This window comes from Hyperolius riggenbachi, chromosome 4, assembly GCF_040937935.1.
Source record: "Hyperolius riggenbachi isolate aHypRig1 chromosome 4, aHypRig1.pri, whole genome shotgun sequence".
NCBI lineage: Eukaryota > Metazoa > Chordata > Amphibia > Anura > Hyperoliidae > Hyperolius > Hyperolius riggenbachi.
Window position 1 is genome coordinate 298,114,381 of NC_090649.1, and position 22,502 is coordinate 298,136,882.

The 22,502-nt window shown below is 41.0% G+C and overlaps 1 protein-coding gene across 12 annotated transcripts in view; it reads left to right on the top strand.

Annotated features, from left to right (window-relative positions):
- Positions 1 to 22,502, top strand: part of LAMA2 (laminin subunit alpha 2) — a 1,150,433-nt gene that overhangs the window by 422,369 nt on the left and 705,562 nt on the right. The gene's annotated exons all lie outside the window — the stretch shown is intronic.

Genomic DNA, 22,502 nt, shown 5'->3' on the forward strand with positions numbered 1-22,502 from the left:
CTTTTAGGTTAATTGACTTACTTTGCCACTTGCATATGTTTTCGCAGCTACATAAATACCTTTTTGAGGCTTCATTCAGCATGGTCTTTGGCGTATCTATAAAAATGTGTTCTTCTGCTTAGTTTGCAAAACTTGCACATCTTTTGCACTTTGGTATATTTATAAAAATGCAAATAAATGTTTGTAAAATAGTGTTAACTGAAATCTAATAGTGCAGCTTCCTCAATGTGATGTCTGCACTGCCCTTATGTCACTGTACTCTGTGTAGTGCAATAGACAGTCAGCTAAACACTGTAAATAAGTCAAATAAGTGGTGGAATCTGCTTCTTAAAGGGACAGTACAGTGAAAAACTGTAAAATTTAAAATGTGTGCAAACATATACAAATAAGAAGTAAATTTTTTCCAGAGTAAAATGAGCCATAAGTAACTTTTCTCCTATAATGCTGTCACTTACAGTAGGCAGTAGAAATCTGACAGAAGTGACAGGTTTTGGACTAGTCCATCTCTTCATAGGAAATTCTCAGCAGGGCTTTTGTTCTTTATAAAAACATTCCCTAAAAATAATTTAAACAATGATGCTTGACAGCTTCCCTGCTCCCTACACAGTTTTTTGACAGTCGGACAGAGCAACTGCCATTCACTAAGTGCTTTTGATAATAAATATATCCCTGAGAATCCCCTATAAAGAGATGGACTAGTCCAAAACCTGTCACTTCTGTCAGATTTCTATTACCTACTGACTGTAAGTGACAGCAACATAGGAGAAAAGTAATTTATGGCTCATTTTACTCTGGAAAAAATGTACTTCTTATTTGTGTATGTTTGCACATATTTTAAATTTTACAGCTGTAGTGCCCCTTTAACTGATATTCTCTGTACTTTATTGTTTTTCCTTATTTACTCTTTTTTGGAACAGCAATGCAATACAAAAGGAAATATATCAGTATACATAGTACAGCAATATACAACCTACATGTAACTCTCTAATGCATAAACGTTCTATCTCCTTTCTGACTTACAAAATGCTGATATAGAAGCCCACTTACAGACAATTTGTTTGCCAGGCTTGATGGGAAGGATACAGCATGTATCAGGGAAAAACTAAGCTCAGGGAGAAACTAAGATGGAGACTGGGTAGGGCCTAGATCTTCCTGTAAAACTAGAACACTTCCTGTTGCTGGCAATATTATATTATGCATAAGACTGCTTATAAAATACAACCACTAGATGGCAGCAGATAAGCTATCATACATTATAATTATATCCATCACTGTCAGATTTGCTAAAATGCAATGAAGGCAGCATAATGTCAGTTATAAGTGATTAACATGAGTTGTTTGCAAAAGTGCAGAATGGAATCTGTTCCCTCCAGTTGATTACTCTTAAACAAACCTGAACTGAATATATATTATAGAGATAACTATTTGTATGTGTAGTAGCTATATGTGGAACTTTCCTGGTGTCTCATATTTCAGGGTTTAAATGTGCTTTTCAGCACTCTGGCTTTATTTAAGAGTGCTTGCACAACCAGATAAGTCTTTTGCTTCTGTTTACTTTTTAGGAGAGCAATGGCTAAATTTGACTGAAGTTCAACTACCTCGTTTGCACACACAAAACACTGGTTGTAGGTGCTGCTCCAGCTGTTTGGATAACATAATCTTGTTATTTATATTTAACGGGTTAGGCACAGACTGAATCTCTCTGAGAAGATTGAATCCTATAGCCATGAGACTCAATGGTGGAAGAAGTGGGTAGCATCTGGGTTTCTGTCCAGATGCTTTACAGACTGAATCTCTTTGAGAAGATTGAAGCCTATAGCCATGATACTCAGTGGTGGAAGAAGTGGGTAGTATCTGGGTTTCTGTCCAGATGCTTTAAAAGTAGTTTGACATTAACTAGTGAAAAACCTTATACAAAAATAGCTATGTAGCTAAGCATCTACATAGATTGGTTAAAAGAGGCGCCCTGGTGGTTTGTAAAAGCACTTAAAAGCAGTTTAAAATTGACAAAATATTTTGAGGTGGCTTACCTCAAATAACGAAAATCTTTGATGAAATAACAGTGCCGAGCTACAACGAAATAGTCAGCATAGGGAGCCTCTCTATGCTGACTATTTCGTTGTAGCTCGGCACTGTTATTTGGCCTGAGGAAGCGGGCTCAGACCCGTGAAACGCGTTGCCTGTGCTATTAATAAAATCCTTTCTTTCATCAAAGATTTTCGTTATTTGAGGTAAGCCACCTCAAAATATTTTGTCAATTTTAAACTGCTTTTAAGTGCTTTTACAAACCACCAGGGTGCCTCTTTTAACCAATCTGTGCATTCTATACCCCCATACCTTATGGTCTGAGGGGTGGGGACAGAACACACGTGGGTAACCACGGTAGGAATCTGTCTCCCTTCTTTTTCCAAGGAGAGCATCCAGATCCCTAGGGGTCACCCCGAGTGGAGTCGGGTTTGTTGTCTCCACCTGCTTCCTGTGGTCGGTTGCCCCACTGCAACCCACCTTTGTGAATAGCTTTTTTCCATCTTTTATATCCAACATTGGTTTGACATATTACACTATTGGGCTCCCGTCCCTGTCTCCTGTGTTTTTTCTCCAGAGGGTGCACAGACACCCACACCTTGCCACGTAAGCATCTACACAGGTCTGGGGAAACATATTGGTTAGGGCTTAAAAGGAAATAAGTATTCTAACAGCTTGCTCTGGACAATTGCTTATTTTTTTTGGCTTCTTAGCATTTCTCTCTAAAAATAAAAGTAGCAGTAGAGCATTGTACCGTGTTATCCATCAGTAAGAGCAAGATGTTTTGAATCAGGATGACAGTATTTATTAACTAACTTAAAAGAAAAATTGTCATCTTTCGGCTAATAAACCATTTTCAGACTCTCTTTCCCAAAAAATAAGGTTTATTGTTCAATGTATACATGCTGTACAGTCTTGTCATCTTCTCAATATACAGGAATTGAGTGTGAAGAAGGCATATTAGCCAAAACCTTTCTATTTTTCAACTAGTGCATAAATGGTATCATCCTGATCCAAAACTTCTTGCTCTTTAAAAAAAAACAGTCATAATGTTTAGTGATTCTAAAGTGAATAGGGGTTAATTCCAAATGTGGACACTCTTTTGTTTTCACTAAGGTCCTTACAAGTCAAAATAAAATAAATCTTTAGGTTAATGTTAAACATAAAAAAAAGAAAATGCCAGTACTGTTGATTCTCAAAGACAGAAAACGTTTTTTTTTTCTTTGGATTGCATGGATCACATTTTCTCCAATAGTAAAATAAAAAAAATACATAATTTTCTATGGTTCTGTACTTATATTCTGATTTTTATGTTCCTGCTGCATACATGCAAGGTTTGTAGCCAATTACAAAATACGTTTACATATAATACTTTTTTTTCATTAACATAATCCTTTAGTCTATTGTGGTTTTGCCCCAGCTATTTCTGTGTAAATAAAGCAATTTGACTTAATAAGTGAACCAAATACATTTCTGATACTTCAATAATACTGAGAGCTCTTAGAAATTACTGCAGTACATCTTAACTGTCATGTTAGATCATATGAATTATTGCCATGGTGACATTATTTTACTGCAATGATTAAGTATTTCACCATCACAATAACTCATGCAGGGTTGACTTCTTATTTTTTTTTTATTTTTTTTATTTATTTTTTATTTCTGACAAGTGACAGTTATTTTAAAGTGTAGTAAGGAGACCGCTGAAGAAAAGGTCACTTTTGACTCAATGGGAAGATTAGAATTACCTAATAATAGAATACACCGCAGGAAGTAAAATGAAAACATAAATGTCAGTTAATTGTTATTTATTGCCAGAATTATTTTCTCCAGGCATACTTAAATATATATTAGGTCATAGTTATTAGACTTATAAGAATACTCATAATGCTATCAGTGGGAGGTGCTCTGAAAACCCACTACAGGCTTCACAAGCCTGTAGTCATATAAACTACAGTGGGGCTTGTAATTGAAATTGTATTGTATTTAGAGAGCTGAGGGTAGGTCATTACAACAACAACAAATCATTTGTAAAGCACACTCCTCCTATAGGACTCAAATAATCACATAAGACAAAGCAATATGTGGCTGCCTAATTGCAACTTAAATTTTCTCTTTTGCTTGCCCTGACTTGGGCTTCAAAGTAAGAGTGATGTATCTAAATAAATGATTTGAGTACAAGTAGGAAAAATCTGATTATATATCTACGGTGAATGTGTATCATTCCACCTTTACCCACAAGGTTGTCCCGTCTGCCTGATTTTTAACTTATGATGTGGCTATAACCTCAATCAGTGATTAATTCTGGATCTCACTGTGGCATCTCAAAGTGACTGATAAGCAAAGTGAAAGTGAGTCTATCAACCCTTTAAAAGGGATTATATACAGTGACTGATTCCTAGAGGTTGTTGCGGCTAACCTGTTGGAGCAGCAGAGGGGTAATTTTAACTATGGTTGAATAATATAAGGAGCATATTTACTACCTGTTCATGGTGGCTGCTGTCAAGAAAACTGTGCCCAGAGGCGCCAATTACAATCTGCACTTCTGGTTATTGGGAAAGCAGGCATGCACCACTAAGATGTAAGTTTCTGGTCTCTGTACCAAGGCATAGGATCACAGTCATGCCACGTGGGTCAAGTCAAAACCTCACCCACCAAAATCATTAATTCGGTAAAAAATGAAGGAGCTGACAGGGCTTAGTGTTGGACTTTTGATTACGAAATCCAACATATATTAACAAGTAAAGGCTCTCCTAATGAAGCTTTACATTTTTTCCCATGGAGATAGTTCAGAACCATAAAACCACTTCATGAACACACTATTGGTAGTCTACGTCATGTTATTAGACATTAGTTTCTGACAAAACGTGGATTTTTATAGCAGCAGTTACTTAACCCCCCCCCCCCCCCCCACACACACACACACACACACACACACACACTCCTCATCTCGGGAGCAGGACAGCTAAAACAAAAACCAAAATGTTTAAGAGACTTTGGGCCTGATACAATTCAGTTTTCTCATAAGTGTTCTCCTAGGTGAAATTTTCTCATCTCAGTAAAATGCCTTTGAAGTTACCAGCAAGCATTAAAACACTCAAAATCATTTTCACAATTCAGTTCCACCAACTTTTTGGTACTTTTTCAATTGAAGAGTGTTTAAAGTAGGTAAAAAGTAAAGTCAAACTTTAGGGATGGCAGAACCATTGGCCAGGTGAACAGGCACTGTTTTCTCATTCAAATGGAATGCAAACTATACAGGCCATACTATGCCATGGAGCCATTTTTTAACCCTTCACCCTGAACACACATAGAACAGGACGGCCAATCAGACAAATCATTTTTTGGACTGACATTGACCCTGCTGTACTGATATTTTGGGGTGTATTGTATGTTGTAGTAGAACAACACTCAAATGTGTGTGACTGGCTGCGTCACCGTTCTAGCCTGCTGTCGCTGTGCGCAGGTGATTAATTGTCGATGAACTCCACACAGCATCACCCATGTCACCTTACTGTGAGTTACTGTTGGTGAAATCAGACAGTCAGTGTATTCTGTATAAAAAAAATATAGTGTCATGGACATTTGTGTCACTGAGTTATTAGCATAACACCAACACATCCGTGTCACATTACTGTGAGTTACTGTCAGTGATATCTGACAGTCAGTGTGTTCTTTGTAAAAACAGGCACATTTGTGTCACTGATTAATTTCAGGGATGGTCGTAGTCAGCCAACTTCGCTACGCTGGAACTACGCGTAGTTTTACGTAATTACGCTTCACCAAACTACACCTTCAAAATCAATTATTCGTTTCGTATGTATTTCGTAGACTACGCGTTAAAATACGCAATTACGCTTAGTGAGATGCGTAGTGTATGCAGATGCTTATGCCCGTATGCAGAAAATTTTACGCATTAATTCCTCTTTAAATGCTTATGCCGGGAATGCGTAAATTTGTAAGCATACAATCGCACGTGGAAAATTAGACGCGAGTAACGCATTCATAGTTCACTACGCAATACACTTGTTAACTACGCATAGTGGGCATAAGCTACACGTAGCGGTACTTCGCTACGCGTAAATTTGTAAGCGTAGTTTTGAAACTTCACCTACGAACTATGATGCGTAGATGCGAATTATGATGCGTAAATTCGCACTGGCGTAGTTTCTGCTCATCCCTGATTAGCATCCAGTGCTACAGTGTCACACCTATGTTACCTTACTGTGAGTTACTGTTGGTAATATCAGACAGTCAGTGTGTTTTTGAAGTGTCATAGACATATACTCCTTGGCTGGTTACTCACTACAACAAACATGACAGGCAGAGGCAAGCTAAAGCGCAGAGGTGGTAGGGGTTGTGGTGGTGCGTCATCCCGTGGCCGTGGCATATGTGATATTCTGCAGAAGAAAGCCATTAGTTCCTTAAATTCAGAAGAGTTGGTTGACTGGCTCACTCAGTGTTCCACTTCTACCTCTTCAGCTGCCAAGGTTGTTGCACCATCCCCATCCTCCTCTACTGTGGTGAACTGCAACACCACCTCCACCACCACAGCCCCACCAAATTAATTTGATTGCTCAGAGGAGCTATTTCCCCGGGCACTGATGGACCAGAGAGATGTGCAAACATTCTTGAATGAAGGAGAGGAGCAAGGTAGACACTTAGATGACAGTCCCCAGGTCACCATAAGGTGTAATGTCACTGTGCCGGTTACACCAGGCCTCATGCCTACCTTGACCACAGGGATAACTATCCTACACCCCCTTCAACACCCAGTATATCATGCAAAATGCTAATATACAATGCCTGATATTTCAGGCCTCTCATGCAGTCTATGCAAATGTTGTACCTTACTAACACCAGTTGACCTGACATATGTGAAATAAAAAAATGTGATGACATACAATTTTTTAAAATGTAATACATAAGTTTGGAATGACACATACTTAAAGCTTCTCTTAGTACTGGCGTTCTTTTCCACTGGGCAGAAAGGATGGTGTGACTGTAGAGTAGTGTTGGGCGAACATCTAGATGTTCGGGTTCGGGCCGAACAGGTCGAACATGGCCGCGATGTTCGGGTGTTCGACCCGAACTCCGAACATAATGGAAGTCAATGGGGACCCGAACTTTTGTGCTTTGTAAAGCCTCCTTACATGCTACATACCCCAAATTTACAGGGTATGTGCACCTTGGGAGTGGGTACAAGAGGAAAAAAAATTAGCAAAAAGAGCTTATAGTTTTTGAGAAAATCGATTTTAAAGTTTCAAAGGGAAAACTGTCTTTTAAATGCGGGAAATGTCTGTTTTCTTTGCACAGGTAACATGCTTTTTGTCGGCATGCAGTCATAAATGTAATACATATAAGAGGTTCCAGGAAAAGGGACCGGTAACGCTAACCCAGCAGCAGCACACGTGATGGAACAAGAGGAGGGTGGCGCAGGAGGAGAAGGCCACGCTTTGAGACACAACAACCCAGGCCTTGCATGAGGACAAGAAGCGTGCGGATAGCAATTTGCATTTTGTCGCCATGCAGTCATAAATGTAATACAGATGAGAGGTTCAATAAACAGGGACCGGAAACGCTAACCCATCACAGATGTTCATTGTTCATGTTACTTGGTTGGGGTCCGGGAGTGTTGCGTAGTCGTTTCCAATCCAGGATTGATTCATTTTAATTTGAGTCAGACGGTCTGCATTTTCTGTGGAGAGGCGGATACGCCGCCGATCTGTGACGATGCCTCCGGCAGCACTGAAACAGCGTTCCAACATAACGCTGGCTGCTGGGCAAGCCAGCACCTCTATTGCGTACATTGCCAGTTTGTGCCAGGTGTCTAGCTTCGATACCCAATAGTTGAAGGGTGCAGATGGATTGTTCAACACAGCTACGCCATCTGACATGTAGTCCTTGACCATCTTCTCCAGGCGATCGGTGTTGGAGGTGGATCTGCACGCTTGCTGTTCTGTGTGCTGCTGCATGGGTGTCAGAAAATTTTCCCACTCCAAGGACACTGCCGATACCATTCCCTTTTGGGCACTAGCTGTGGCTTGTGTTGTTTGCTGCCCTCCTGGTCGTCCTGGGTTTGCGGAAGTCAGTCTGTCGGCGTACAACTGGCTAGTGGAGGGGGAGGATGTCAATCTCCTCTCTAAAGTCTCCACAAGGGCCTGCTGGTATTCTTCCATTTTGACCTGTCTGGCTCTTTCTTCAAGCAGTTTTGGAACATTGTGTTTGTACCGTGGATCCAGAAGGGTATAAACCCAGTAATTGGTGTTGTCCAGAATGCACACAATGCGTGGGTCGCGTTCAATGCAGTCCTAGGCCGAAGAGGTCATAGCCTAGGGTCACAAAACCTGTTTATTGGGCAATTTCAATGGTGGCGAGTCTGACGTACATAAATCGCAGCAATGGCCGTTAGCAACGTCTGAATCTCACGAAATGTCTCATGCAGGTAGAAGACATATTGTTAGACTTGGGCTCCAAAGATGGGTTCCCTACATCTCTGCAAACCAGAGTTACAGGGCTCCAAATTTGGTAAAATCCCCCATAGGCTTTCATTGGGCCTCCTATTTACAGTTCCAAAATCTCACATCTTTTCAAAGGGCAATTACTCAGCAGTGGCAAATTTTCTAGCATTGTAGGGACCCTTAGGGGGAACATGACTGGTGAGTTTCGGGCCCCTAGGCCGAAGAGGTCATAGCCTAGGGTCACAAAAACCTGTTTATTGGGGCTATTTCAATGGTAGTGATGGTGACGTACATAAATCGCAGCAATGGCCGTTAGCAAAGTCTGAATCTCACGAAATGTCTCATGCAGGTAGAAGACATATTGTTAGACTTGGATTCCAAAGATGGGGTCCCTACATCTCTGCAAACCAGAGTTACAGGGGTCCAAAATTGGTAAAATCCCCCATAGGATTTCATTGGCTCCCTATTTCACTTTCCAAAATCTCACATCTTTTCAAAGGGCAATGGCTCAGCAGTACCAAATTTTCTAGCATTGTAGGGACCCTTAGGGGGAACATGACTGGTGAGTTTCGGGCCCCTAGGCCGAAGAGGTCATAGCCTAGGGTCACAAAAACCTGTTTATTTGGGCTATTTCAATGGTAGTGATGGTGGCGTACATAAATCTCAGCCATGGCCGTTAGCAACGTCTGAATCTCACGAAATGTCTCATGCAGGTAGAAGACATATTGTTAGACTTAGATTCCAAAGATGGGGTCCCTACATCTCTGCAAACCAGAGTTACAGGGGTCCAAAATTGGTAAAATCCCCCATAGGCTTTCATTGGGCCTCCTATTTACCGTTCCAAAATCTCACACCATTTCAAAGGGCAATGGCTCAGCAGTGGCAAAACTCACCAGTCATGATCCCCCTAAGGGTCCCTACAATGCTAGAAAATTTGGTACTGCTGAGCCATTGCCCTTTGAAAAGATGTGAGATTTTGGAAAGTGAAATAGGGAGCCAATGAAATCCTATGGGGGATTTTACCAATTTTGGACCCCTGTAACTCTGGTTTGCAGAGATGTAGGGACCCCATCTTTGGAATCCAAGTCTAACAATATGTCTTCTACCTGCATGAGACATTTCGTGAGATTCAGACTTTGCTAACGGCCATTGCTGCGATTTATGTACGTCACCATCACTACCATTGAAATAGCCCCAATAAACAGGTTTTTGTGACCCTAGGCTATGACCTCTTCGGCCTAGGGGCCCGAAACTCACCAGTCATGTTCCCCCTAAGGGTCCCTACAATGTTAGAAAATTTGGTACTGCTGAGCCATTGCCCTTTGAAAAGATGTGAGATTTTGGAAAGTGAAATAGGGAGCCAATTAAATCCTATGGGGGATTTTACCAATTTTGGACCCCTGTAACTCTGGTTTGCAGAGATGTAGGGACCCCATCTTTGGAATCCAAGTCTAACAATATGTCTTCTACCTGCATGAGACATTTCGTGAGATTCAGACTTTGCTAACGGCCATTGCTGCGATTTATGTACGTCACCATCACTACCATTGAAATAGCCCCAATAAACAGGTTTTTGTGACCCTAGGCTATGACCTCTTCGGCCTAGGGGCCCGAAACTCACCAGTCATGTTCCCCCTAAGGGTCCCTACAATGCTAGAAAATTTGGTACTGCTGAGCCATTGCCCTTTGAAAAGATGTGAGATTTTGGAAAGTGAAATAGGGAGCCAATGAAATCCTATGGGGGATTTTACCAATTTAGGACCCCTGTAACTCTGGTTTGCAGAGATGTAGGGACCCCATCTTTGGAATCCAAGTCTAACAATATGTCTTCTACCTGCATGAGACATTTCGTGAGATTCAGACTTTGCTAACGGCCATTGCTGCGATTTATGTACGTCACCATCACTACCATTGAAATAGCCCCAATAAACAGGTTTTTGTGACCCTAGGCTATGACCTCTTTGGCCTAGGGGCCCGAAACTCACCAGTCATGTTCCCCCTAAGGGTCCCTACAATGCTAGAAAATGTGCCACTGCTGAGTAATTGCCCTTTGAAAAGATGTGAGATTTTGGAACTGTAAATAGGAGGCCCAATGAAAGCCTATGGGGGATTTTACCAAATTTGGAGCCCTGTAACTCTGGTTTGCAGAGATGTAGGGAACCCATCTTTGGAGCCCAAGTCTAACAATATGTCTTCTACCTGCATGAGACATTTCGTGAGATTCAGACGTTGCTAACGGCCATTGCTGCGATTTATGTACGTCAGACTCGCCACCATTGAAATTGCCCAATAAACAGGTTTTGTGACCCTAGGCTATGACCTCTTCGGCCTAGGACTGCATTGAACGCGACCCACGCATTGTGCGCATTCTGGACAACACCAATTACTGGGTTTATACCCTTCTGGATCCACGGTACAAACACAATGTTCCAAAACTGCTTGAAGAAAGAGCCAGACAGGTCAAAATGGAAGAATACCAGCAGGCCCTTGTGGAGACTTTAGAGAGGAGATTGACATCCTCCCCCTCCTCTAGCCAGTTGTACGCCGACAGACTGACTTCCGCAAACCCAGGACGACCAGGAGGGCAGCAAACAACACAAGCCGCAGCTAGTGCCCAAAAGGGAATGGTATCGGCAGTGTCCTTGGAGTGGGAAAATTTTCTGACACCCATGCAGCAGCACACAGAACAGCAAGCGTGCAGATCCACCTCCAACACCGATCGCCTGGAGAAGATGGTCAAGGACTACATGTCAGATGGCGTAGCTGTGTTGAACAATCCATCTGCACCCTTCAACTATTGGGTATCGAAGCTAGACACCTGGCACAAACTGGCAATGTACGCAATAGAGGTGCTGGCTTGCCCGGCAGCCAGCGTTATGTCGGAACGCTGTTTCAGTGCTGCCGGAGGCATCGTCACAGATCGGCGGCGTATCCGCCTCTCCACAGAAAATGCAGACCGTCTGACTCAAATTAAAATGAATCAATCCTGGATTGGAAACGACTACGCAACACTCCCGGACCCCAACCAAGTAACATGAACAATGAACATCTGTGATGGGTTAGCGTTTCCGGTCCCTGTTTATTGAACCTCTCATCTGTATTACATTTATGACTGCATGGCGACAAAATGCAAATTGCTATCCGCACGCTTCTTGTCCTCATGCAAGGCCTGGGTTGTTGTGTCTCAAAGCGTGGCCTTCTCCTCCTGCGCCACCCTCCTCTTGTTCCATCACGTGTGCTGCTGCTGGGTTAGCGTTACCGGTCCCTTTTCCTGGAACCTCTTATATGTATTACATTTATGACTGCATTCTGACAAAAAGCATGTTACCTGTGCAAAGAAAACAGACATTTCCCGCATTTAAAAGACAGTTTTCCCTTTGAAACTTTAAAATCGATTTTCTCAAAAACTATAAGCTCTTTTTGCTAAAAATTTTTTCCTCTTGTACCCACTCCCAAGGTGCACATACCCTGTACATTTGGGGTATGTAGCATGTAAGGAGGCTTTACAAAGCACGAAAGTTCGGGTCCCCATTGACTTCCATTATGTTCGGAGTTCGGCCATGTTCGGCCCGAACCCGAACATCTAGATGTTCGCCCAACACTACACGTGACCCGTTCGGCCAATCACAGCGCTAGCCGAACGTTCGGGTAACGTTCGGCCATGCGCTCTTAGTTCGGCCATATGGCCGAACAGTTTGGCCGAACACCATCAGGTGTTCGGCCGAACCCGAACATCACCCGAACAGGGTGATGTTCTGCAGAACCCGAACAGTGGCGAACACTGTTCGCCCAACACTACTGTAGAGTGATGTCATTGGAAATGTGGCACATTGAGTTAAAATATTTAAATGTTGAAATTTTAGGTCACAAAAAGTTTTTAAATGTAATAGCTACATTTTCAATGACATGCATTTCTGGGCTCTGCTAAAGTGACTGCAAATAATAATTTTTAGGCATATAACCGAGGCAGCCATTCTAAAGACCCTAATTTGAAAACTCTAGAAACTGTATGTGATTTTTTTTTTTGCATTTACAAAAAAAAGCCTTTGCATAAAATACGTAGTTTTTGCAGAATAGTTTGCCCTTGATCCACCTCCGCCATGCCACTATCCGAGTTTTGGTACACTTTGTACACCTCATTTAAAGTAGTTGTGACTGCAGAGATGCCCTCGAGGCCAAATCACGATGTTAGTCTATTACTATCAAACTTATTTTTAACAATTTCTTCCATGATGGAAGCTTTAAAGTTATTTTATTGGAGAGGCTTGCGAATATCTCCTGGAAAAAACTCAGGAGAAAAGTGATGAGGATACGGGCCAATTTCCACAAGCACAATATATATTTCCTATACTGCAGTGCTGAAGTGGTTTTAAGCTTTCACACTATTACATAAACTATGGTTCATATTATTACTTTTGTTATGAAAAATGGAATTGCATAAATTAAATAATATAGACAATATTATTTTATAGCTCACCACAGTGTTTAATCGCATATGTATCTAAATCTAAAGTAAATGAAAAAATAGAGAGATGTGTATGTATATATATATATATATATATATATATATATATATATATATATATATATATATATATATATATATATCTATCTTTTCAGAACTGCTAAAAAAAAAGTGAGAGGAAAAATCAGTTTACTTTTTCCCAGCCTCTGTCTCTTTGCCAGGACTGAGATAGAGTTGTAGTTTAAGAGACATTCTCTGCAGAGCCATAAAGTATGATGGTTGTGATATGCTCAGCTAGCTTCCCAGTGTTCTGTTAAAATTCTCATTAAGTCAGTGGAACTTTAGCAACTTCAGAGTTCCATATATTTTGTACTGTATCAGTATGTAGCATCTGGCCTGTATTTCATTATACCCACAAAAGAACACAAAAAGATGGAATGACAAATGTGGGAATCGTTAGGGATCCCATGAACCATGAGATTACTGGAGTAGAGATAAGCTATTTGAAATTTAGTCGTGACATACTTTTTCTTTATTATTTTGATTTAAAATCAAACCTAGCATTGAGAACGTCTGAACCTTCGCAGGGTGAAAAAAAAACATTAGGCAAAAAAAGGAAAAGTACAAAAAAGTATTTAAAATATAACATTTCCATGAATCTGTATGTGTTAAAGTAATTTCCAGAAGCAGACTCCTGAAGGTGTGGAATGCATTATGGGTCATTTTATTATATATTTTGGATTTTGCTTAATTCATATCTTTCTATACAGTATAAATTACTTTATTAACATGCTGTATTTTTTTTGTACTGTAAAATGCATACATTTCCTTGTACAGCTGATTTTGTGACCAGACCACCATTTTCCTTTAAAACAGAATTGATTCTCCCAGGTATGCTGGCACATGGTTAGGGATTTGGTTAAGTGTATGATCCAGTGCATGTCTGCTAATTATACCAAACAGGTGCTAGTGACCAGCAAGATAATGTGTAAGTTCAGTCAGAATCCTTAAATGAATTTACTTACCAAACTTTGTGTGAAACCAGCCAAGGGATTCTAGCCTAGCATTTGCAGACTTAAAGTGGACCCAAATTAAAAATACATGATTTCAGAAATAAAACCTATTTTCTAAATTATAATAATAAATAGCAGCCTTTTTTCAGCTGCATGATGACAAATGTAAATATTTTACATTTATTGTAGAAACCCCTCCCTTCTTTTCAAATTGCCGGGATTTTTCCGGCAAACTGGTGGAGTAGATGGTGTCCGGCAATGGAGGAATTGCTAATGGCTGCCACCTGTATAACCCTAGATATAAAAAGAGAAGGGTGAAAAGCATGCACTGAAATGATCATAGGTTTGAAGGAGTGTTTATTTATCTTTGTATGTGTCAGAGTGGTGCAACTAAATATTTTTAATAAAAAAAATGTTTGGTTTGGGTCCGCTTTAAGTCAGGGGGTAGGCTCTTGTAGGAAACAAAAAAGGCACAGGGAGATGGGAGCCCGATCTGGTGTATTATCAACAAGACACCAGAATATGTGTATAATAAGGAGAAATATACTCTCAAAGTTAGGTTGCTATCCGTATTAGGGCACAACTGACAACGCGTTTCGCGGCCAAGCCGCTTCCTCAGGTCTATAGGTATGCCTTTAAATACAATAGGGCAACAATCAGGATAAACACACCACTGAACGTCAGTATAAGCATAAATAACAGTAAATAACACCAATACATCCATAATAAAATGTTCGGAAAGTACAGCAGTACCCCGAGGGGTAAAACATATGTACCCATATAAATATATATATATGTGTGTACGTGCACACTCATATACACACACACATATACGTACACAAGAAAACATATACACATAAAAAGCTTGAATGAAACATCATGTATGCATACTATATAAATAAATAACAGGCTTCTGGTGGTATATCTAAATATAATGATGGGTGAAAAGAATCCAGTGTACAGATAAAAAGGAGTGTAATGCCTGATGTGGTACAGCCAAAACGGCAGAGGTGTATGTGGCCGCAGGGGTCTACAGGTCCAAGGGAAGATCTCATGGTGATCGGGGGATCTGACCACGAGTATCGGGGGTGTCAACCACTACTTTACGTGTAAGTTGCACTACTATAAGGTTGGAATATAAGTACCTTGTTTGAACTATTACACTCAATATAAGAGCTACAGATACACGTCCAAGGGCGCCTCCTACCCTCTCCCTAAGTCAGGGGGTAGTATGGCGGCATTATTTCAGGAGGAATAGGTGTCCGATGGGTGATCATTTCCTTCCAGCATGCACAGCAAGCCCCAGCAGCCAATCAGCAGAGATCTCGCCAAAGCCAGATATAAAGATGAGGGTTGTGGAGGGTGGCGTTAGTCATAGTGATGATCATAATCAGCAAAATTACAATTTCGCAAAATTTCGCGTACATTGTCACAATTATGCCTATACGTAATTACAATTTGCAAACTAAATGGATTTCGTAGTCATTTTTAATTTCATATAAAAATGTGCACCAAATTTTGTACCAACTTTGGCGGTTAATAGCAAAGCCCCCATACACGCTACTGACACCAAAATTGCTACCTATGTTAAAAGGAATAGTGGGTACAAGGAAAAAAAATAATTTTCCAAAAAGACCATATAATTTTTGAGAAAATCGATTTAAATAATCCAAAGAAAAATGGTTTTTAAACTTGGAAAAAATGACAGTTTAAAAACCATTTTCTTTGCATTTTTAAAATCGATTTTCTCAAAAACTACAATGTCTTTTCGAAAAATATTTTTTTTGACTTGTACCTAATATTCTCCTTAACTACCTAAAGACCACGTCACGCCTATGGGCGTGACCGCGGCGGCAGCCCCCGGACCGCCTATCGCCAAGTGGCGTCAAGTCCTGGGGTCGGCTACTGCAGGACATCGTGCGCACGCTGCGCGCACATGTCCTGCTTGGTAGGCGGAGCCTTCAGTCTCTCAGGGGCGATCGCCGCTCGGAGACTGTTAGACAGCAAAACCGCTGTCTAATTAGGGTGTACAGCGCTGGAGCCTATGACAGCTGATCACAAGGCTTGGCTGGCGGGGGGAGGGAGGTAGGGGGGAATAAGTAAACATAAAAAAAGCAAAATGTATAAAAAAAACAAACAAATAATGAAGAATAAACAAACAAACAAACATTCAGGGGGCGATCTGACCCCACCAACAGAATGACTTGTGTGCTGTGCTGTGCGGCCCTGCAGCTTGGCCTTAAACTGCAGTGGCCTATTAACAGAAAAATGGCCTGGTCTTTAGGGGGGTTTAACACTGTGGTCCTGAAGTGGTGAACATATGTACCAATTTTGGTACATATTAACCGCCAAAGTCGCCACAAAATGTCGCAAAATTGCTCGAAAATTACGCGAAAAATTATGCAAAATTATACAAAACTACAATTACATACGAAATCAATTACAATCTTTACTGAAATTTCACATTATGATTACAATGCGTAAATGCGAATTTTCGATGCGGAATTTCGCATATGTGAAATTTCGGCCCGTCACTAGTTAGTCAATCTCTACTGTGTTTATAGCGTGATAGGAGCTATACTTAATGCTGGGAATACACGGTTCGTTTCTGGCTCTCGATTCTCCTCTCGATCGTTTTTGCCGCTCGATTCTGCAGTCACTTCTCTTATGTTCCGCTCATTTTCTTATCTTTTTCCATTCGCTTCTATCAAAAATCGAGCGGCGAAAGAATCGAAAGGGAGATCGGACATGTTGGAAATTATCTATCAAACCATCTGATCACCTAAAAAATGAACCGTGTATTCTCAGCATAAGGCAGTCATACACTGGTCGATTGCCACCACCACCAGATCGACCAACAGATAGATCCCGCTCTGATCGAATCTGATCAGAGAGGGATCTAATGGCTGCCCATTCACTGCGAACAGATTTTGAATTGATTTCAGCATGAAATTGGTTCACAACCTGGGGAACTGCCACTACCGCCTGCCTCTCTGCCCCTGTTCCCCTCGCCAGCAGCAATGCATTACCTGTCTGCCAGAACGATTCCCCGGGCCCCTGCACTCTCATTTCTTCTAGCGTACTCCATCTTCCCTTCACTTCCTGTCCTGTTCTGTCACAAGCAGAAAGTTAAAACAGTAGAGTGCCCTCTACTGTTTGAACTTCGCTTTCTCACAGGACGGGACATGAAGTGAAGAGAAGATGCTGAGAAGTGAGAGACTGTAGGGACCCGGAGCCTCACGCTGGCCGGACAGGTGATGTATTGCTGCGTTGATCAACAGTGTATCCAACACTACTAACTACGAGCTCCCAACCCACCGGCGTTCGAGCGAAATTTTCCACCTTGGCTGATCGATGGAATCGATCGATTTCTGATGGAAATCGGTTGATTGGTCTGCGTTTGTGTATCGATTTAACAGCCAATTTAATCACAATGATCGAATCTGCTGTCTATCGGCGGGAAATCGCGTTAGTGTATGGCCACCTTTAAAGACAGAGAGAGACTGTATTGTGCTGCAGGGGCAGATAGCTGTTAGCTGTATTGTACCTACTCAGAACTATGCTTAACCTATTTTGGTTTCTGGACGTAGAAACTACGTCCAGAAACCATGTGCGCTACTGCGCGCCCCCGCGGCCGATCGCGCGCGTGCACGCGCACTCCCGGCCGCGGATTCGGTAGTCAGGGAATCAATCTATCGGACTATGAAGTCCGATCACTGATTCCTCTCCCCCGCTGAAAAAGCGACAGCTTCTCTCGGAAGCTGCGCCTTTTCTGGCCATTCACTTCCTGATGCGCCACTCTAAGCGTATGTTACGCTTAGAGTGACGTCATGTAAACAAACTCATGGCCGCCATCTTGTGGCCAAAAAGTAATACTACACCTGAAAATAAAAATGAATTAAAATCAACACACATTTACATTATAAATCTATTGTTTACCCCCCACCCTCCCAAAACTACCCAAATAAAATGTTTACTATAAATAAAAAAAACCATTACAATAAAAAAAAAACAACATGTAAATATTTACCTAAGGGTCTAAACTTTTTAAATATCAATGTAAAGATGAAATATTTCTATATTTTTTTTTATTTTAAACTTGTTAATAGTGATGGATGCAAAATGGAAAAAATGCACCTTTATTTCCAAATAAAATATTGTCGCCATACATTGTGATAGGGACATAATTTTAACGGTGTAATAACCGGGACATATGGGCATATACAATACGTGAGTTTTAATTATGGAGGCATGTATTATTTTAAAACTATAATGGCTGAAATCTGAGAAATAATGAATTTTTCCATTTTTTTCTTATTCTTCCTGTTAAAATGCGTTTACAGTAAAGTGGCTCTTAGCAAAATGTACCCCCCAAAGAAAGCCTAATTGGTGGCGGAAAAAACAAGATATAGATCAGTTCATTGTGATAAGTAGTGATAAAGTTATTGGCTAATGGAGGTGAACATTTCTCTCGTGAAAACCACGGAACCTGAATGGGTTAATAGGATTTATTCTGTAGGTTAAACTGTGTGTATTTAGTTACTACTTACAACTACGTACAATAGTGCACTATTGCAGGGCCACATGGCTTGTTACCTAGCTATACTTTATCTATTTAGATGTGCGATTACAGACTGTGATTTATTTTGTGCAGATTTTGTACTTATATACTTACTGTACAGGTCAGTAACGTAGCAGTGTGGTATACTGAGTGCACTACCCTCCCCATTAAAAATGACCTTCATTTAATTACATGTGGCATTTTCACTCAGGGTGACTGTTAAAAATTGCAGCTTTTAGGGGTTCACAGAGTTGTACCCCTAGAAATAACATCTTTGACTACAGCAGCACCATATTATATTCTGTATATAGCTATAAACCTGAGGTCAGGGTGACTGTTACAATTGTTGGCTTTTTGGGGTCCATAGCGCTACGGCTCCAAAAGTTACACCATCTATATGTCCTGTCCATCATCCTGTCCTTCATGCAAATTTCTATTTTCAAAAAGGTTTTTAGGGGATACAATTCATGCTTGTACAGCATCTGCATCATAGACTTTGTTTGTTTCAGCCTGTGTTTGCGTGACTTTCCCCTGTATACTCTACTTCACTCCCAGCCCCACTGTTTTATCCCTTTAAACTGGCTGCAAATTCTGTCACTTGATATTTTTTTTCTTTACCTTGTTCCCACTGTTTTCCTTAACACAACTATCAAATTTGGTGATTGTATAATGTATGGGCTATTAACTAAGCAGTTAACCGCTACAGTTGGCACAATAACTTAAATGCAATTTGTGAAACTGCTTAGCTGAAAAACCATCCCGAGTTTGAGAACATTTTGTGAGATTGCTAGAGGTATTCTGGATTATTCCTATCTGTCAACTGCTAACATGTGTGTGCAGGGCTGTTTGTAGTCATTTTGGTGTCCCAGGCAGGGCACTTTTTGCATATTCCAATCTTGTGTATAGGCAGATCATAGCCCACATTACTTCATTTAGAAACTACAGAAATAATTCCAAAAATCTATGCTCCAACGTGTAAGATCAATCATAATTTCGATCGATTTTAAGCAAAAATGTATCATCATGATTAATCTGATCAGACTGCATGGATCAGTGCAATGCTGCAGTTTGATAGAGTTTCAATAGATTTCTACTGAATATCTATGGGCAGTGTGTGGAAAGAACATGTCCTTCTCTAATTAGATTCAGATTAGAGAGCAATCTATCTTTTGGCATGTCGCACGACAATCAATAAATGTATAGGTAAGTACATTAAGAATTCCACAAAGCACAAATAGCTCTTGGTGCCCCTTCTGTAGGCGTAAACCTAATCTGCTTGGTTTTTCCGTGCCTAAAAATGGCCCAGAGTATGTGTTTGGTTAAAAAATACTACCATTTAGCTGCATTAAACTGCAACTGATTCTGCTTTGGTCCGTTACTATGTCACTTGTAATGTATGCACGTGTTAGCACTGCACTTTATTTGTTCCCTGACAAAGCCTTAAAGGGACTCCGAGCAGTGCAGAAACTGTGGAAAGATGCATATCATTTTAAAGCTCTCTTTCTTCTCTTTCCAATGATATATAAGCCACCACCCTACACCTTTTAGTTTTCGTTATTTTCGCGATTGAAATTGCCGCAGCCGTGATTTCGATCGCGAAAATAGAGAAAACGAAAAGGCGTAGGGTGACGATTTAGGTGTCGTCAGAAAGAGGAGAAAGAGAGCTTTATAATTATATCCATCTTTCCACAGTTACATTGTATTACACAGGGCGACTTTTTCTGCTGAATGGAGCTGCTGACTTTGAGAAAAAGTCGCCCCGTGTAATACAACGTAACTATGGAAAGATGGATATCATTTTAAAGCTCTCTTTCTCCTCTTTCTGACAACACCTAAATCGTTGCCCTACGCCTTTTAGTTTTCTCTATTTTCATGATCGAAATCGTGGCCGCTGCAATTTCAATGGCGAAAATAGCAAAAACTCAAAGGCGTAGGGAGGCGGTTTATATATCATTGGAAAGAGGAGAAAGCTTTAAAATGATATGCATCTTCCCATACTTTCTGCACTGCTCGGAGTCCCTTTAATATTATACAGGTGAAAAATGCTTAGGAATTTGGGGTGTTTGTTATTGTAAGTCCTCTTTGGGGAGTTACTGTAAAGGTTAGTTACCACGTTTTGGCTCCACATGGAGAAAAGTCTCCCCTTTGGCACAATAGACCCAACACAGTATTTGTCTGAATGTTTATTAGTCTAATAAGGTCTGTTTTTTGTTCCAGTATTAGATGGTCATTTATAGCTCCCCGCATCCTGAAGATAGTTTTTTTTTTTTATGAATGGCGACGATTTATGTTTTATGCCAATGTTATTTATCAACATTTATTAAAGTTTATTAAAGTTTTAGGTAAAAGTCAACTGCGGCGGTTGTGGAGGTGTAGCTAGCTTACAGGGACAACAAGGTATGATTTGCATATTCAGCAGTGATGCATTGTGGGAGACATCATATGCTCACTCCAAACTGAATTATTGCAAACACCTTCTGTTTTAAGAAGGCAAACTGTTTTGCTTAACATTTTAGTAAGAGGGCTTTTTGGGCCTTTGTAGCCCCTTACACACTCCAATAAGTTCTAGTTCACCATGAGCTTGCTGGGTAGTCTGTAACTCTTTCTATTTCATGTGTTTTTTGCAACTAGAAGGTAATTGTTGGCTGGCAAATCACAGGCTGAACTGAGTAGCAAGTGTGCAGTTCAGTTATCTGTCAGAAAGAGGCCTTAAAGAGAACCCGAGGTGAGCTTCTGAAATCAATATTAGGACACAGAGGCACATTCTGCATACAAGCACCTGCCTCTGTGTCCTTTTATTCTTTTATACTGCCACCCCCTGTGCTCTGCAGTCCCCATTATAAAAACCGTCAGGCTAGCGACACGCAGATTGTCGCTAGTCTGCTGTTTACCTTTAGGCTGCCACTCACTGCCGCTCCCCTGCCTCCTGTATAGCGCGGCTCCCCGCCTGTGTCCCTTCCCTCCCCGCCTCTGTAAGCTTCCTCCAATTGGCTTACAGAGGCGGGGAGGGAAGGGACACAGGCAGATAGCCGTGCTATACAGGAGGCGGGGGAGCGGCAGTAAATGGCAGCCTAACGGTAAAGAGCAGACTAGCGACAATCTTCAACCTCCATGTGCTGATGTACAGAGAATACCTTCTCATACACTGGATATGAGTCGTATCCGCGATAGTGATAATGGATCTCCCGTGAAAGATAAGAGTTCCAACAGCTGCACCGACCCCTGTCTACCGATTTCGCCGAATGATTCGGCTCATCAGGACACAGACCGCCAGGTTTGTATGTTAGGGCTGGATCTCCATGCGCCTAAAATGGCGCTTACGCTGGAAGAGTGGTCCCCGCGTCACATCCGTGGGTGCGGCTTCTGCGTTCCAGCATGGTCTGTCCGTCCGGAACTTGCATAGACGCGCATGCCCAGTGCGTTCCAGGCGGTATACTAGCAACAAACGGGGCAAAGCCCTCGGCCGGCCCTGATTCGGGGTATGATAGGTATGATGGTATTCCTTTTTTTGATATGTAATCTTTTTCCTCCAGCTGCCCGCCCATTCAGATCTCTAGACTGTATGTTTTAAAGATTTTTTTTTAAAGATGTACTAATAAATGTGGAATATCTTTTAATTTATCTGTGGTCATGACTCATTGAGACATTTTTTTGGGTGCAGGTGGGTTCTGCTTTACTTTTTTGTAATTGACTTTTACACAAATTACTCTGAGTCATGTTAATATACAAAATTTAAAGCTAATTGATATATGTGCATAATTAGGAGTGGATTGATGTTGGATGAGTCGCATACTTATTCTCATGCACTGGTTATAGTTTCAATGTGAATATTTGTATTGCAAATTCGCACTTAGAGGAAATGGGACCTAAGTGTTTATTGTTTGATTGCACACATTCATTGAAATATGCCAAAGCTTTAAGAGACACTGTAAAGTTAAAAATGTCCCCTGGGGGTACTTACCTCGGGAGGGGGAAGC